The following is a 14,857-nucleotide window of genomic DNA, read 5'->3' as shown; positions in this document are numbered from 1 at the left end:
ATTCAAATGCCAGAGCTGTACAGAAATACTCAGATATCTATTTATCTGTGTTGACAACATTCTTTGTAGTTCTTGTCAGCTTGTAAATTCATTCTGGATGTTGCTGTTGTATCTTGGCTGGCTACTGCTGTTGTTGGTGTTGTTGTCTGGTATATTCATTGTCAAAGGTTGATATCTTGCAGTTTTTGAAGGATAGGAGGCAATATGAATGTCAAGACCAAAATGTAGTCCAACAAATGCAGATAATGTCAAAGCAGGGAGCCATGATCTTTTTATTGTCTCTTATCTCCAGGTAACAAAATAATTGCTTACGTTTGTCCCCATTCATATTGGTAGAGGCCATTTCATTCAGGCCATGTCATCCTCCTGCAAATAAGTATCTATTCTTACTATTGACTGAATACGTTTAAAAAAAAAAATACCCTACAGCCTTTACAGGTTCAGTGCTGATAAATAAATAATGCAAACTCTTTAAACTAAAGACTTTTTGATGAATTTATTCAAGTATTTTTCTGATCTTGGCCTATGTTGAAGGCTCCTCCTTTCTAAAAAAAATCAACAAACAGACCTTTAAGGCATCTCCCTCAACAATACAAGGCCATTACTGGCTTTTTATCAAACCCTGTTTTCATACTCTGGTAGTTTTCTAATGAGAATGTGAAGCCTAATGAGGATGTGAAGTTTTCACTCCAGTCTGGAGGGGGGGAAAAGCTCTGGTTTTGATTTGTGAAAATGTTATGCCAAACCTTAGTTAAAACTTTAAAACTTTGTAGGAAACAAACTACCATTGTACTCTCCCTTTCACTCTGAACGTAGTAATTACAGTACTGTCCTTTTAAAAAGCCTCTGCATCATTAGTAGAGCAGCTGCTGTGAGGGACCACTTTATTTCCTTTGACTTTCTTGCCTTTTGATCACAGCAACCAGAAATACTGCTGTTCTGTATTCTGGGAAGGCAGACCTTTGGGGAAATTATTCAAGTGCTCAGGACACATTTTATTATTAGGGCTTGTCTACACTGTGAGATAAGTGTAGATTATTATCTATTCATTGCTATATATAGCATCTAATGTTTACTGTTTAAAATTTAAATTTAAATGTTGTGACTTTATTCATCCCATGTAAATGTCTTCTTTCTTAATTCCAGATACCGCATTTATTAATCAATGGATGTGCATGTGTGAACCAGCCTAACTGATACAAATATGTGTACAATGAAAATGAAGAATCCATATTTAACTCCACAACACTGGGTAGCTTCCAAACCTTTAGCAGAGCAGTGTTTCATGCAGCGGGTCCTTGTGTCAGCACAACTGTCTTTCCATGAAGAAAAATAACATCTGCCTTTCTACTACTATGAATTTTTATATACTGCTCTTCAACCAAAGTTCTCACAGCGGTTTACATAGAAAAATAAATAATTCATTAATCAGATGGTCCCCTGTCTCCAAAGGACTTGTAATCTAAAAATAAACCTAAGGTTGACACCAGAAACAGCCACTGGAGGGATGCTGTGCTGGTGTTGGACAGGGCAAATTGCTCTCCCCCTGCTAAATATAAGAGAATCACCACTTTAAAAGGTGCCTCTTTGCTCAGTTAGCAGGGGTTCTGTTGCTTTCTCCCACACTTCCCACCACATTTTACCTTTTCTTCCAACCTGCTCAAACTTTGTGGGAGGTTCTTTGTCTGGGTCTTGGTTTGAAAAAGAATGAATCTGTGAGCAGAGCCATTTAGCTGGCTCTTCAGACCTTGTTTAATCAAAAATATGGATGCTGTGAGGTTTTTTGAAATTGTTTCTGACCAAACCATGTAAGAAGTGTTTGTTATGCTATTGCCATTTTACTCAATATATGCAGAACAGAGAAATATGTAAGAGTGCTTCAAATTTAAAAATAACTTGTCCAGTGTTGATCTTTCCCAAGGAATGTCTCATCTTGTTACTGTTGTAATTAACATTTGAAAACTATTGATATCTGAATCAGTTAGAACACTATCAGCAAAAGCAGATCTTTGTAATATTCCCAGAAGATCAAAAGCAGAAAGCTCTTTCTTAATCAAAGAACACACATTTACTATGGCAGGGAAAGGCAGTTTTGTGCTGTTTAAAAACAAGACAGTCAAGGGAGAGAGTTAATTTGTAGCATAACCAGGTCACTGCCCTCATCATGATTTCAATCCCATGCAACTTGACCTACTGCTTTATTAGCTTGGTAATTGTTTCTGTTCATGCCAGGGACAGAACAATATAGTCAATGTAGAAATGCAATCCACCTAAGAGTGAAACTAACAACTTGCTGTCCACATAATTAAATAATTCAGTGTAATTTCAGATACTCTGGTTTCCAGAATGCTTTGTCTCAGGTAAGCTAATATTAACTTCTCTCTCTGTGTGTGTGTAGAATCAAAAGCCAAACAAAACAAAAATATCCCCAGAATCTGTTCTCTAAAAATGGAAAGGTTGATGCATTAATTCTTTTCTCCCTGCCTGAACAGTTTTCTCAAAGATCAACTGTATAAGTGACAAGCAAACTATAGCTGTGTGTTCGTGCATGGTTTTTCTTTCTTTACATGCCTGCCATCAGGAAGTTGGCTTTCTAACATAAAATACTGGTTGACAGGCTGTGTGTGCTTCAGCCTGCTTCCCCTCCAGTTGTTTTTCTCTTTGGTGTGCCACTGCATGCCTACACCATCCACACACTGCATGGAGCAGCATGGATCTCTGGAGGTTAGGACTCATTGTCCTGGCCTCTGGGAATCCCACAATGCACCACACAATGAGCGATGGGTCATTCCCCCAGGAGTCGGGGGCTCTAGGCACTCAACTCTCTGTATGTATGAATGGGCTGTGTGAAGCCTATGCATGCTTCACACATGAACCTGGAGCTGGGGTTAGGGATGTGATTGCGCCCTTAACCCTGGCTAAAGACTGGAGTCAAAAGCAAGGTTAGGCTAGGCAGCAGCAGTAGAGGAATTGAGCATGGAGTACTCACTGCATTCCAGAACTGCTCTGTAAGATTGGAAACACATCGTTCACCTTCATCAATGTGTTTCTGATCTTACAGAGTAGGTCCAGAGTGCAGGGAATGCTCAAAACTCTAAGCACTCTTCAGCAACAGCCTGAATGCTAGAGGACTGGTGAGTAGCATGGGGGCTAGCTGTGTACCCACAGGTGCTTTAAGCATGTGTGTTTTGATAGTCAGGATATCAGCCACTGTGTAGCACAGCTGATCTTTACCAGAAGCCATTGCTGAAAAGCCTTTTTGGCCATAAATGTGGGCTAGGTAACCTAGAGTGAAGATGCCTGCAAAATGGGTCAAGGAAATCAGTGCTAGACCTCATTAGATTATTCTCAATACAACTGCCTGATTTGCCAGTGGACCTCCCACAAATTTCTCTTCCTTTACCATTACCTCACAAATTATTTGGTAGGAATCAGCTTCCTAGGAGTGAGATCTCAGCTTAGATCAACATGCCTTGTATAGAGGGCAGTGGGTGTGGCTGAAAATTAACTTTCCTATTGGTTTGTCTTTGTTTCATTTAGTTATTTCCTCACACAAGGGAATGTAAGAATATTAGAGCCCTATTCACATATTACGTCCAACACATGCATAATTTGTGAACAGTGTATACATATACCATTATTAAAACATGCTCAATGCATGTACAATGATACACTTGCCATTCTAAAAGAGCTACATTAGCTGTCAATCTGTTTCTGGGTCCAATTCAAGGTGCTGTTTTGGACCTTTTAAAGCCCTAAATGGTTTGAGCACTGCTCAGCGGTTTGACTGCCTGCTCCCAAGGGTTTCTGCCCACTCGACGAGGTCATCAGAGGGGGGCCTGCTCCATGTGCCGACAATGAGGGAGGCTCGCCTGTCATGACAAAGTCACCCCCAGACTTTGGCATGCTCTCCTGGTGGGTATCCGCTCCCCAGTCTCTATCACAGTTTTTAGAAAGCAAGTAAATTCTTGGCTTTTCCTCCAGGCTTTTAAATGAGTGTTTTGTTTGCTGCTGCTTTGTATCTTATGGTTATATTGTACAAGGTTTTTTTTAGATTTGTATTTTTATATTCCATTTGAATTCTTATTGTGTAATTTTTTATGGTTTTATATTGTTTTTAAATGTTTTGTAAACCACCTTGAGATTATTTTAATAAGGGACAGTATAAAAACGTAACAATACTGTACATAAATAATTTTGTACTCTGCATTTGAGGGGGCCTGTAACCAGATTTAAGATGCACATTTGTACAACATGTACAGTAATTTACACAACATGTACATATGTACAGACACCTGTATGCACATACAACATGATGTCTGAATACAGCTATAGTCCTCTAATCTTCATCATCTCTTTTTATACTTTTTATAAAGCTGCTATGAGAAATGAGACTATGGTTCAGATAATCTGCTAAATTGGTTCAACTGTGACAACTATACTGTGGGACTAAATTCAAAGTTACACCAAAGGTGACGTTAAATTTTTTCTTGAAAGTGACATTTATTTGTCTGAAGGGCACAAATCATCTAAGGAAAATAAATTCATTTTATTTTCTGAGTCAAGCATAACTTTAGTTGAAAGTCATAGTTAAGTCACATAACCAGGGGTGTTGTATGTTGTCATAAATCAATGCATATTTAATCAAAATGAATTTGCTTTTGTTTTCATGTTACTGCATTATACTCCATCAAGGTAATGAGGTCACTTGCACTTAATTATTTGTACATGGTTATGCTTTCCACCACTTCTTTTTGCCTCTTGGTTATGCCCAAGATTTCATATAACACTGATGGATGATCAGTACCTGTTTTTCAAATGGGCCAAGCAATAAGGTTCAATTGTAAATTGATTTTTTAAAGAGCAATTTAATTATTCTAAAGTTTCAGATCAGTTGCAAGCTTTCCTTGTAAAAGAAGATGGACAACCCCAGGGTTAAGACTTTAAGTAAAGGTAAAGAATTTGTGTAAATGTTTGAAGCTCAAGGATTAGTCAGAGAGAAAGCATAATTCATTGAAAAGTAATATACACATTTTATACTTTGAAGAGCTGAAATGGCAAATGTGAAGCAATAATTTTACCTGCACTATATTTAACTAGCAAAATGATGACCAAATATTTGAAATGTTTGAAATCTTCAGTACAGTTGAGTTTGCCAGTTAAAGCTTGGAATTAAAATATTTCAGAGGTGAAATGTGATGGTCCTAAAGTTCCTTTAGGCAATGCAGTTTTTGCTGTTGTGAACAAGATAAACACAGCATGCAATAGACTCCATGGAGCATATTTCTCTGTTAAAAGACAGTTACAATCTGCTTCATTGCAAACAGATTAGATAGTGTCTGGCACTGTGTCAGTATGATTCTTGGATAGGTAGTTCTAACTCTAAGAACAACTGGTATATAAAATATTACACAACCTGAAATGTATTTTTGGCATCTTCAGCTGGGAAGTCTCCCTTCAAATAATTTATTTTAGTGTATTTTAATCTTCTGATTTTTGAAAATTACCTGATCTGATCAAAGGAAGTAGGGCAGGTTAGAAATGTTACTTGTTAACTAAAGCATCGATTGACTTGTTTCGAGTTTAAACAAATGTTTTAATATAGTTAAAATGTGGGGTCCATGTTTTATCACACCAACAGCTGTGATTACAGTCATCACATGAAAAGTAGCCATGTGAAAACCAGACAGTGGCCCACATTATCCACTGTTTAAAGAGGATGGAACATTACTTGCACAGAATGTTACAATGACCATAGATTATTTTGCCTCTTTTTCTTGGTTGAATGAAGAAAAATAGTTCAAGATGTGGTCTCATTTTGATAAGATACATGCCTCCCTACCATTACTTTACTAAATATGTCTTCAGAAGAACTCCTCCTTATCTTCAAGAAGACCTTTTCATATTTCTGCCCCTCTATTTGATTGAAATCTTTGCTCACATACTATCATTCTGCTGCACTGGATATATGCCGCTGATGTAGTAATTGAAAGAGATCATTGAACTGACAATGGATTGAAATGATGGGTTATTACAGCAGGAAGCATTACGAAGCAAATTTAGTTGTAAATTATTTCTAATGTTCTTTATCAAAGTGCAGAACTGACATACTTTGGAAGATATTTCAGGTCTTTTGTGAAACTGAATATAATGTCCAAAGAGGATCCCAGATGGTGGTATTAGAGTGGACTTGCCTTTCCTTAAGGATTTCTAAAAAGCCTAGTGCAATATTGCTTCCAACTTTCAGTCACCTGATGTCATTAGGGGTAGCCATGACATGTAAGCTGATATGTTGATTATAGGTGATGTCCAAACTCTGTCTTCCACAAGTGGAAGAACTTCCAATCTCTCTAGAGTGATTATTTTCTGCCAATTTCCCCTTCCCTATTCAGTAGGGATGTGCACAAACCTGTTTGGAGGCCCTTTTAAGGGCCTCCAATCCAGTTTGAAGGCAGGGGGCATACCTTTTTAAGGGCAGGGGAGAGTGCCCTTACCCCTCCCATGGTGTTTCCCCCACTGGTGCTCCATTTTAAAAGTGTCCGTTGGGTGGCAGGATACCTCCCTGCTGCCCCGTGTCCTCTTCGGCCAGAAGTAACAGGAAGTACCCAGTGGGCTAAGGGAACCCTTTCTCACCCTTAAAGGTACACCCCCGCCTTCAAGCTGCCCCCCACCAGTTCCGTGCACATCCCTACTATTCAGCCCCTCAACCTGTATATCATTCTGTTCCTGAAGGTCCCCAGCAACCATAGGGGTGGGTTTTTAGTGAGGGGCAGGGGGCTAGAGAGGGAAAGGGAAATTTTAAAAAATCATTCCTCTCCCTTGCACAATGGAAATTTCTTCCATTTGTGAAAGACAGTGTTTCGATACAACTTATTATACTGAATTCAGAAGAGCGGTAAGATTTCTTAGAATCAACTAATTGCAATAATTAAATAAAGGTCCTACTGACATTTGTGGGAGGACCATCGAATTACTGTTATTTGAGCTGTGAAACTAGTCAAGCTTCTTAGAATCCATTGTCATAACTTCACTCTAAATTGGCATGCTGTGTAAAGCAATGAGCTTCTGCACACCCTTTCTGAGAATGAATCTAACAAGTCAAATCATCCGTGAGAGATATCCTCAACTAATTTTCTGATGTGCTCAGTTGGACTCCTTTATATGGACTTTTGCATCTGTTTTCACATTTTCCAACATTCCACAGGTGAAAATTTCTACCAATTCCCCCTCATACACTTGTGTATTTGTAACACTTCAATGCTCTCACCAAGATCTAAATCATACCCTCCCACTGTTACGCATTGCTGCAGAGTCTTCTCAGCTATATGCACCATGCATTTACTTTTCAATGGTCTGCACTCACTTGAGATAACAGGACTGTGTGTCCCTTTAGTTAAAGATATGCTGGAAAAAGCAAACATCCTACAGTGTGTGATCAGCAGTTCAAAAGCCTTCAGACAGCAGGGATTAGTGTAGATAGCTTCCAGATCATAGTGTGTGTCCCTTAAGCAGGCTTGAGACCTAGTGCATTGTTACTTAACAATAAAGCAAAAACACCTCACTGGAAACTCCTTCAGTGCTTTCAATTTGTCCCCATCTCCCTGAATACTGGTGCACAGAAATTCATGCAGGGTTGTTTATATAAACAGTGGCAACAACTCAGTATAGAGTGCTCCTATTTCTTCCCAAGTCCTGGATACTATGATAAATGGCTTTGGCTTTGAGAAGGTAAGTAGAACTTGTGCTCTGTTTGTTTTCAGTAGGAGCCTTTGAATCCTTCTCTGCTGTTTCACTGCTTAATCACTTCCCCACTTTTTTCATTTGTTCCTTGTTGAACTTCATAACCATTCTTTCTGTTTATTTTTTGCTTATCCTGAAAAGTGTTTGCTCCATCTGTGACTCAGCTGAATGTACAAACCATTCCTCTATGTACTTTTCATTATAAAGATGTTGAGTAGAATTAGCACCAGACTGTCAGCCTACTAAACCCCAGATGCTATGGCCCTTTTTTGAGCTTTGTCCATTCATTATTAGTCTGAATGAACTTCTACAAACCAATTGGGTGTCCATGTTATGGTAGTTCCTTATAGCTCTAGAAACACACTTGCTTGTTTTCACAGTTTAAAAACATTGACCCCTCTGGGCTAATTGCTAATCTATAATTATCCGCATAGCAGTGTAAATTTTGCTTACCTAACAATATAAAGGTAACCGTCTGTAGCAGAGAGCAATCCAGGGACCAGCATGATTGATACTAAAGTTCATTTTAAAACAGACTTTGAAAATTAGCTTATTAAATATTAAGGATCATTATTAGGATGGCTTTAAAAGATTAGGATCTATTTCATGCCAATTCAGAGTGATGATTTATCTGTGATGGCTGATGAAAGGTTAAAGTCACAGTAGTTTGAGAGATCACTTTAACCTTTATTTCAATGTTGTCTCCAGGGAGATATAAAACTGTACGTAGGAGGAGAACTGCAGTAGAGCAGTGGAAAATAGTCTGCCAGGAGGACTGAACATTTCAAAGGCCTGCTAGTGGAATAGTTAACCTTTCACCCCAGGTTTCCTGTTCAAAACCAGCTCAGGTCGACAGCAACCAAACATTATTCTTCAGAACTTTCCCACCATATCACATACTCTCAAGGCAATCTGCCCTGCCGTTTAAGTCAATTGGCTGCTTATGTGTCCTGCTGGGCATTCAGTGCCTCTGGAAAATACAAAAAGCTATGGTTTAACTTTGTTAAACTGATCCATATGATCGTGTTGTACATGCCTGATAAGAGCAACTTGTTCCATTTAAACAAGGTGCATTACATGAATCTGCTTGTTGGCTAGGTAGCTGTATGGGGACTCCTATATGCGTTGACCTTCCTTCTTGAACCCAACATGTAAAGCAAGGCTACAGCCTTGCTATTGACACCAGTTTGTGGACTAGTGAGAGATTCACACAAGTCTTTCCTATAAATAAAATGAGAATGTGAGAAGTTGAAAAACATTTTCTTTGATTGTGGTATATGATGAGTACCTCATGAACATTAAGGAGTCACTTCTATAATCTGACAGTTCATGTGCCCATCTTTGACATCTGTTTTTTCACATTGCAGAGAGGCAAATATAGATGTGCCATTAAGCATACACTCAATCTGGAGCAGCAACCAATCACAGCTCTTTGATAACTATATCCCTATAATATGTGTGTTTGCAAACCTCTCTCTCATTTTCATGATTTTTAGGTGTACACTGAATACACCATAGTGCGTCTTAGTTTCCTGGAAACCAAGTATATATTTTTTAAGATGCGGGAGGCTCAAGGCAGTCAAGGTGTGGAGAATGCGGTCTACTTCTGCTTATTGTCATGATCCCTGCTATGAGTGACTGAGTCTGATTCTGAAGAGGCAGATCCAGCATTAGACCCAGTCTTGGGCCCTGATACCAGGCCAGAGTCTGAAAGATCTCCAGAATGAGAGTACCCTGAAACAGTGATTGCAGAGTCTGAATCATCCAAAATGGCATCTCAGATCCTGAACCCCTGAAGACCCAGCCCTTCCCACATTATTGCTCTCCCAGATTTCTGCACACCAGTGCCAGTAAGGGCTAATAGAATCAGCCTTAAAGTGTGTCCACTCTGAGGAAGAAGAGTGGACACACTTTAAGGTTTCTACTCTCCAGACAAGAAGGCAGAACTCAGGAGGAGTAGCCTGAGCTCAGTCTACCTCTGACTGCTGTTGAAGCAGCTTGCTCCACAGAGCTGTCCATGGTGCTGCAACCCCCTCACCTCACATCACTGTCTTCCAGACCTCATGAGTCCTTGTCCACAGGGAGGGGCAGGACACTTACTTAATGGACGCATAATAAAGTTATAATTTATCATTACTGCTAGTAATCTATCACAATAACTAGTAATTGTTCAAAGTATAAAACAACTATAGAATTCAATTATGGAACACTCTTAAGTGCTGACTGGGAATATTTGCCTGGGAATAAGCCACACTGAATTCAGTGGGACTTACTTCTGAGTAAACATGATTGGGCAGTTAGATTGAATAACTGCTCTATTTCCACAGATGATGTCAGGCTGTAAGAAGGATGGCCCATTCCTACACAGCTCTCAAAACACAGTAAGCAAGGATTTTCAGGCAGCCCCTGGGTCCAAGAGAATGGGCTGAAACTCTTTCTCTCCCCGCCTTTCTTCTCAGGGAACCTTGACTACAGCATTCTTTTTTGCTTGATCATCACAGGAAGGGCTCAGCCCCCTATCAACCAATCTTATATGGGGCTCTAGTTTCCTCCCCTTCCAGGGTCCATGTCTAAAAAATACGATGACAGTAATGGGCAGGATGAAGGATAAACTGAAACTGAATCTGAAGACAAGGGTGCTCATTGTGTTGAGTTGTTTGTTCCTGAGCTGAGTGCTATTTGGATTTTTTGGTAATCTTTTCTTTTATATATTTCTGCCTTTTTTAAAGTATAGAAAAAAGTTGTGGGAAGTGGTAACTGGAGAGATGGGATAGAACTGCCTGTTCTAGATGGTGTTATACTCTAGGGTTGTGTTTTTTCCCCTGTTTTTTTTGGGGGGGGGCGAATCTGAAACACCCCTATTTTGTTCTTTGTTCGAAATCAGCCAATCCAAAACACCCCAATTTTGTTCTTTGTTCGAAATTGCAAAATCCGAATCAGAAACGTTTTGTATTTTTTAAAAATGGTCCCAGGGAAAAACTAGTGGGTGAGGGTGGTAGTGCCCAATGGGTGGAAACTACCACCCAAATTTCAAAGGAATTGGGCAAAGGGCTGGTTTTTGGTGAGTTTTTGAGGTATAGGATTTTTCCCATAGGGAAGAATGGAGGTTTCAGCAAAAGTATAGCTTCATGTTGAGGGGAAAGGGGTGGCCCAGAGCAGAGTAGGGTTGCTGGTAGTGCCCAGTGGGGGCAAGGAAGCTGCCAGAATTATTTCAAAGGAATTGGGCATAAGGCTGATTTTTAAAGATGTAATGGAGTTTGCGCGTCTGTAAAGTTCTTCCCCATAGGGAATGATGGACCTCCAGACCTTGGGTTAGGGCAGTATAAAAACACACTAAATAAATAAATAAATAATTCCTGCCCCGTAACTGCACTTTGGGGGCACCAGGATGGCCCAGAGCAAGTGGTGTAGAGCACATAGGGTGCCAACCACCCCCATGGGTTGCTAACCCATGTGGTACTGGGTTCTGTTGTTTCTGAGATGTTTTGAGTGTAGATTCAGATTCTCTGGTAGCATATGAGAGTGGATTCATGGTTTGTCATTGAAAATCTCATATGCTACCAGAGAATCTACACTCAGAACACCTCAGAAACAACAGAACTCAGCACCCCATGGGTTAGCAACCCATGGGGGTGATTGGCACCCTATGTGCATTACACCACCACTCACTCCCGGCCACCTCAGTGCCCCCCAGGTGGAGTTATGGGTCTGCTGAAACCTCCATTATTCCTGGGGGGGGACCTTAAAGAAGCGTAAACTTCAACAATTCCTAAGAAATCAGCCCTTTCCCTTATTCCTTTGGAATCTATGTTGTCGCAGGCAACCCTTGGGGCACTGCCACCCAACCCACTGTTTTGCCCCTCAGGCCCCCTTTCTGCCCCGAATCTGCGCCAAAGACATGTCAACTTCAGAAATACTTTAAAAATCAACCCTTTCCCCAATTCCTTTGGAATCTGGGTGGCAGCAGGCACCCATTGGGGCACTACCACCTGAACCACTCCTCTGCCCCTAAAGCCCCCTTTCTGCCCCAAATCCACCCCAGATAACATCAACATCACACACCAACAACAGCAGAGCTTTGGAAAAAATTAGGCAGATTTCCAAAGGTCATGCACATCCACATCCCCCCCCCCATCTGAAATGCAATTGATCTACACACAACAGTGTGAAACAACAACAATGAAATGCATACTGCCCCACTAGCCAATGAGGGTAAACGCACACTGCCCCACTAGCCAATGAGGGTAAAATTTACCCTTAAATTTGCTTAAAAGGAATAAGGAGGCAATTGCCAGCAGATCAGCCCGTGCTTTCGCTGGCCAATCTGCAGGCTGGAAGGGCTGGAAATTCAAACAGATGTCAAAACTCAAAATGGCGACTGAAGGAGGAAGACTTTTTGCTATTGCAAAATGGAGTTCCAAAACAGCCGAAACAACAAAACATTTTGTATCCGAAACAGGAACGTTTTGTTTTGGCAACAAAATTTTTTGTTTTGAGCATTGGTTGTTTTGTTTTGGCTACAAAACAGCCAAAATGGCCTGTTTTGTGCACAAAACGTTTTGTATCCGAAATGAAATGCACATCCCTATTATACTCCCCCAGAAGGAAGAGGTACACAGTTTGGGTGTACTTCTAGATCCAAGTCTCTCTCTGGTTTTTCAGACTGAGACAAGAAGCAGGAGTGCCTTCTATTAGCTTCACTGATACACCAATTGTGCCCATTGCTGGAAGAGAACAACCTTAAAACAGTTGTACTTTGAAAACCTTGGTTGAAGAGCTACTGCTGCATATAAATATTTGTAGTAGTACATGTTGGTAACTTCTAGGCTTGACTATAGTAACTCCCTCTGCAGAGGGCTGCCTTTGTATGTAGTCCAGAAACTTCCGCTGGTTCAGCAGCCAGGATGGTCTCTGGGGCAATTAGGACAAACTAGGCTCCTGGAAGTAAGCAGTGCACTAACTCTCAGTATGCTTCCAGGTGAAATACAAAATGCTGGTAATTATCTATAAAGCTCTAAGCAGCTTGGGTCCAGGCTACTTAAGAGAGCAACATTTTCTACATGAACTACCTGTTAAGGTCATCTGGAGAGGTCTGCCTTAAGTTGCTGCCAGCAAAACTAGTGGTGACTCAGAGTTGGCCATCTCTGAAGCTGCCCCTTAGCTCTGAAATGGGCTCCCATATATAATTCACAATATATAATTTTGTGAACCGCCTAGATCCTTTGGAGTCAGGATCCCCTGCTAACTTGGCAAAGAGGCACCTTTTAACATGGTGATTCTCTTTATTTAGCAGGGGGAGAGTAACTGGCCCTATTCACCCCCAGCATAGTACATGTTTCTTTTAGAATGTGAGCCCTTTGGGGACAGGGATCCATCTTATTTAATTATTATTTCTCTGTGTAAACCACCCTGAGCCATTTTTGGAAAGGCGGTATAGAAAGCAAATTAATAATAAATACAAGATTTGTCCTCTCTGCTCGCCTTTAAGAGAGCTATAAAGAAACCTATTTTTATCCAGGCATTTTGACGTTTTTAACTATTTTAATTGGTTTGTTTTAATACTGATATTTTAATGGTTAGCTTTATTTTGTAAACAGCCTAGAGAACATTTTTGTTTGGCAGTATACAAATGAAATAAATATATATTTACAATGTACTATAGTGCCTTTTCTGAGAAACACTAAACACATTCAATTCAGCATATATGCTTACAACTAACATTATTTAGATATGCACCATCTCTTCTTGTTTCCTCTTCTTAACACTTGGTGGGTGGTTTTTCAACACACAAGCTGGCAATTAAAATAAGTTTTATTTCCCACCCTTCGTTAGCTCACTGCAGCTCTGCATGAATCCCTTTGTTTGTGATTCATCTAAATTGCTGTTGCACTTGCTTTGCTCCATCTAGGCTACTACTTTATTTCAGCTTTACTTTTTGAGCTCAACAATTGTCATGCTTCCTATGGTTATCCTTTGCGTTATCAAGCTAAATTATTTGGCCTTTCTAGTTATGGCTTGAGGAAATTCCAAATTTTTTTTGTTAATCAGAAACAAGAGACATGCACTAGTTGCTGATCAGAAACAAGAGATGTGCATAAGTTGTTACAAGGAGTTACTGTGATATCAGACTTAAATAGGAATACCATTCAGGGTCAATGATGATATACTTAAGCAGCTAAGAGTGCTTGTTAACTGAGATTCAAAGCTTAGGGCAGAACTGCTTCTCCTTTATAAAGCAAGGGTTAATAGGAGCAATCTTCAGTGAAGAATTAAGGGACTCTGCAGGAATGTGGAGAAAGTTTCTGCAAATTCTTGGATGTTTCTCCTCAGGAGGAACTTTGAAATTCTCTTTGAATTTTGCTTTGAAGAAACGTTGGTTCCAACCCTCAGCGGGAAGATTAAACCTTCCTTTGTCTGTCTTATTCTGCCTCCTACTCTTCCTGCACCAGCTGCTTTCCCCCCAGCAAGGTTTCCACATCTGGGGTTCTATCGCTAGCACAGATCTGAAACCAGCTGATGATGGGGAGTCGTAGGTGGAAAGGAGTGTGGGAAATATTATGAATGTAATTAGCCACTTTACTGACCAATGGCTGACCAATGTCTCTCCTTCAAAAAGCATACCTGGGTGGATACCCAGGTATGCTTTTTGAAGGAGAGACATTGGTCAGCCATTGAAGCTATGTCATGGAGGCAGTTCCACTTTCTAACACATTATGGGAGAGTTTCGTGATTCAGCTTTTGTTGGGTTCCGCCATTTCAGAGTGCAGGTGAATAATGCTTTTTGAATGTTTCTCTGTGTACTCCCTGCATATACAAAGTGAATTTCTCTTTGACACTGTAATTCATATGACTGGCTTTCAATCTTATTGTGGTATTGGAACTGACTTAGTCACTCTGCTAGATGGCTTGACCAGGGACACAGGTGGAATGCATCACAATTGAGTCACTTGGATCTTGTCCATGCCCTATGAAACTCTTGGGTGAGGTTATCCAGAATTTTGGGTGGGGTGTCAGTCATCTGCAGATGACACCCAACTCTAACTCATTTCCATCTAGTCCAGAGAAGCAGTGGTAATCCTGAATCAGTTCCTAAAGTCAATGAAAGACTCAATATTGG

Source organism: Hemicordylus capensis, chromosome 3 (assembly GCF_027244095.1).
Source record: "Hemicordylus capensis ecotype Gifberg chromosome 3, rHemCap1.1.pri, whole genome shotgun sequence".
In the NCBI taxonomy this organism is placed as follows: domain Eukaryota; kingdom Metazoa; phylum Chordata; class Lepidosauria; order Squamata; family Cordylidae; genus Hemicordylus; species Hemicordylus capensis.
This window is presented reverse-complemented; position numbering follows the sequence as displayed.